The sequence below is a fragment of the Camelina sativa genome, chromosome 7 (genome assembly GCF_000633955.1).
Source record: "Camelina sativa cultivar DH55 chromosome 7, Cs, whole genome shotgun sequence".
Lineage (NCBI taxonomy): Eukaryota > Viridiplantae > Streptophyta > Magnoliopsida > Brassicales > Brassicaceae > Camelina > Camelina sativa.
In genome coordinates, this window is record NC_025691.1 from 14,957,464 (window position 1) to 14,962,334 (window position 4,871).

The 4,871-nt window shown below is 35.0% G+C and overlaps 1 pseudogene; it reads right to left on the reverse strand.

The window, feature by feature from the left end:
• On the reverse strand, window positions 415-2,287 carry LOC109125605 (annotated as a pseudogene).

Consider the following 4,871-nt stretch of genomic DNA (forward strand, 5'->3'; position numbering starts at 1 on the left):
TTAAGATGGTTTCTGTTTGTTATATATGTGCACGCAGTTTTCATTAGATTCAAGACAAGAGAAATTCTCAACCTCTATTTCTTTCACTAAAATAACTAAACCATCTAGCAATACTTCCTATGTAAATATGTTTTCAGCTCTTGCTCTTGCTGCCAAAGAGAGAGAAAGAAAAAAATGATGTTCATAAATTTTAAATGGCACTGTTTCAACTCTTTCTGCCAATCCAACTTAAACAATTCTCATACGTATTACAGAGATGATTGTATTGTCAAATATCAATGATGGTTTAGAGAGAGGGATAAACTCTTCTAAACCTATATAACCAAATAAACATAAATTGGAACATATATATATATATATTTTTATGAGGATCCGTTAGGATGACAGGGAGCTTCCATCGAGAATGACACTGGCTGCATAATGGTTGAGAGTTGTGATTGTTAAGAACCACGGCAAGTTAATTTGTTTATGTTTCCTGTCACGATACTTGAAAAATCTCCTCCTATTACACACTGTGTATGCAAGGTGACTCCACAATCAGAGCATGTATAAAACCATTTATTTGTATATAACTCTTCCTCAAAAATGTCACACCAATATTTGTTGCTCGCCTTTTCGCCAAAATATAAAGTGAGAGGGTGTGCGTCGTTCTTATGCCGTGTCTTTTCTGGCAAATTAGCACAATACAAACACAAACAAAAGTCATAATTATCACAACACAATGTATAACCATCTACCTTGTTATTGCATCCTCCGCAAATGCCCACAATTATTTTAAATATAGGGGATGTATATGGCCATTATGGACGAACGACTCAGATAGAGAGCCACATCGTACATCTATACTCATCCTTCCTTGCGGTATGTACTTGAAGCCATCACAGAATAAGCCACAAATATTGCAGTAATCAATTTGGCGAACAGCTTTTAACGTGTATGGTATGACATCAAAGACCACTTTTTATTTAGAAAGAATAAGCATTCCTGACAAATGTAGATTGCGCCAAATCTAATTGGATGGATACATGCTTCACATCGTAAGTCCTGATCTTCATAAATGATTTCTCCTGTGTGGAGCTTTAAAAGATGTTTTTCATGACTAAAATGACATATCAAGTTATCACCTACCACCTTGTATGGTGCAATATCTTCAGTGACCTCAGGTGTCCCTTCATAGTCCTTACCATCCCATCCCATAAACGCACACATAGAATGAACTGCATAGTTAGGGCAAATAGAGCAAGAATAAGCTCCATTATACCGACTTATATATTGGCGGCAAACTCCACATTTTGAATAACCAGTGCCACAATGATGAGTGAAAGAAATGAGATGCTCATGACGATTGATGTTGATCACATGGGGTAAGCCAATACATTTTGAGTGGATAACAAAATCACACTGAACACAAATATAAAGCCATGTGTTGACTTCTTCCCCACAAACGTCACAAGTATATGAGTTTCTCTTTGAAATGCGAGTAAGTGGATGCTTGTGGGTCTTGGTATGCTCAATAACAAGGGGTGGTGGGTTTTTTGTACAACATACGCAGGTGGTGAAATTACAAATGTAACAATGATAAACCACGCTTTTTGGTTGTTCACATATAAGACAAGTGTTCTCGGCATCATCCGTAAGTATATCAGATGCAATGAGTTTGAGAGGGTGACTAGACTGACAAGGATGGTTCACCTCTTTCGTGAGATGGACACAATCCACATGAAAGTACATATAGCATCCAAGACAAGCATACGAAGGTCCACGAATAGTTTCCTTGCAAAATTGACAAGGGACTTTTTCTTATCGTATCTTCAAGAAGACAAGTGAATGTTCATGACACGTTGGATGTTCAATAGTAGGTGGTGATGGTTTCATCCCCCAACTCAAATCTACCTTGAATTGACATGTGGGACAACCATAATAGGGAGGCAATAGCCTTTGTCCACATAAATTACATGTATTCTCTCCCGAGTCGTTGGTGAGCAGAAGAGGATGCTGGGGGTGGGAACGATGGTTGATCTCCAATGGGGCCTCGCCACACTCCTTATGGAACCGAGCAAAACATTCAGGTTCATTGCAATAGTAGTTGCCGTACACGTAGTTATGTACATGGCAGCCGCTACAACCAGCACCATATCGGGACGAAAGAAAGACAGGAAGGTTGTGAATGGGTAGCTTTGTTGGTGTTGGATCCATCATCCATGTGAGTGTAAATGAATTAAAGCGGTTTAATTTGTTTGATGAGATATAAAAGTGGAACCCGAGAAACATCTTTATATAATAAGCCTTTTGTAAACCTATATCAATTAATATTCCTATTACATTAATCAAACGAGAATAACAAACAAATCAATCCCTCAATTATTTCTCAATAAAAACAAAGGATCAAGTTCTTCTAAAATAACAATGGGAATTAAATGTGTCACAACTATTGTGTTCTCACCTTTGTTGTTTTCCGGAGTTTCTTACCCAAGCAAAAATATAAAACTTCTATCTGTTTAAAATTCAGTACTTATTAATTATTGGATTATATAGGATGATATATATTCCTTTCACTTAGGTGATAATCACCTCTCCAATAAAAGAATACGAATCATATTACTTTTAGGTAGAGAGGAGAAAAAGTGTTTAACAATAAATCTCTTGCTTTGCTCTTTGCGGGCGCTACAAAGATATGCCAAATTAGGAGCTTATGCCAAGAAACATAAAGCTTCACTCGCAATGTGCATCGAACAACAAAAACTCTCTTCTAACACATATATTAATTGCCTATGAAGATTGATCATCTTAACGGATAACACCATCCGAAATCCACACCTACGCTTTGTTTGAGTGAAGATGGGATTTTATAACATGTTTAATACGTAGTCCTATTTAATTATAAATCATCACGTATTTATAATTATAAAATGAAATTGAAGTAAATAATAATGTAAGAATATTCATTTTTGTCATAAGAAAAAAAAATTAAGTAAATAATGAAATTGAGAAAACTAATTGTCAAGCTTACTAAAGTTCAAAATTTTTAAGTTTAATAAAATATAATATATTTTTTTTTGTCATGTGGCATAATTTGATATCATAATTTGTCAGATGTTGTGTCATGTTACGTACCAACTAATTTTGAAATATGTCTCCATCTCCCCTCGATAATTTGACATGTGTTTACAATTATTTTTACAACTAAATTTAAAAACCAAAATTTATATAATTGGATTAATAAATAAAAAAATTAACAAATTTACTTAATAACGAAAAAACTATTTTTTGTTGCTTTTTAAAAAAATTTCTTGTTAATAAAAAGAAAGATAATAATATACAAGTAGATTAATATTTTTAAATCAGATCGATAATCTGTCACATGTCATAATCATGTTACCAACATATTTTGACATGTTTCAAGATTTCCAATGGATAATTTGATATGTGTCACCATCAAATTAGTGACTAACTTTAAAACCCAATAGAAAAAAATAAACTAACTTAATTAATATTGACAAAAAAATTCACAAATTTTTATGTTTAAGAAAATAGAAATAAAAAAATATGAATATATCATGTAGATAAATATCTGTAAATAAATATCTATTTAATTAATTTCTTAATTTCATTAAAAAAAATTAGTCAAATATTATCGCAAAAAAACGTGATACATATCGTAATCATGTTATTGGCTAACGTTGAAACCAAGTTTTATATAATAGGATATATAAAATCATATATCTCAATATTATTATAAATTAAAGTTGGTTTCAAAGTTAGTTATTTGATATGAGTGTGTTGTCGGAGTACCACGGTCGAGTAGGTCAGGAATTTTTATACGAATCAGGAGGAGTTCTGAGGGTGAAGCGGATGTGGCATCGGTTTAGCCGGTAAGTGAGCCAGTATGGAGGTTGTCATTGGGACAGCAGGTTTTACTGAAGCTCGAGATGATCGGTTTGCGGATTTGCTGACAAGGCTATTAGTGAGGTTTGTTAACTTGTTGTCATGGATGGGATGATATTCCAGAGTAGGAATATGGGTGGACATGTATGACTTAGTGATGTCGTACTCGGATCACATGAGGTAGATTTGGTCGGGAAATACTTATTGAGTTAAAACTTGTTTGCTCTAAGGACATGTGGTCCTGAACAACTCTTGAGAAAATGATTAGTTCTCCTGAGAGGATGGTTGTTCCCCTAGATATCGATAACTCGAGGGACCGTAGCCCTGAGAGTGGTAGAGAAGATGGTGGTTCTCCTATGGAGATGAATAGTTCTCCAGAGGGGATGAATAGTTCCCCTAATATCGAGATCTTGAGGATTGCGATCTGAGAGTGAGACGGTAAGACTCGAAGACGGTGGTCTGAGAGTGAGATCGGTATACCTCGAAGGTGTTGACCCGAGAGTAGATGAGTTGGGAGCAAATATTGTCTAGGACGTGAGTATAAGTATAACGATTGGATGTAGACCTCGGAAGTTGTTGGTGCTTTAATCTCAAGACTTGTGTGTGGACCCGGTGGTCAGAGTTATTAAGTCAACTGTTTCGACGGTGGTAAGAAGCGGCTTATGGTTAGACGATGTCTCAGATTCGAGGACGAATCTATTGTTAGAGGGGGAGAATTGTAATGCTTGTGTCCCACAATAATAAAAGATTTGATTTTATGTCAGTGATGTTACTATATTTTACCATATTTAAGGCCTTGTTTAGTTCATGTTTTGCATCATATAGAAATGATTCCCTAGGTTTTATAACTATTTATGTCCAAATTTGCACTTAAGATGTTTAGAAGCATGCATTGCATACATTTGTGCATTTGGAGTATTATTAGGTGTTATGGATCTCTAAAAGGGTAAGGAAGGACTTGGTGTTATTTCTGGAGCTAAACAAGA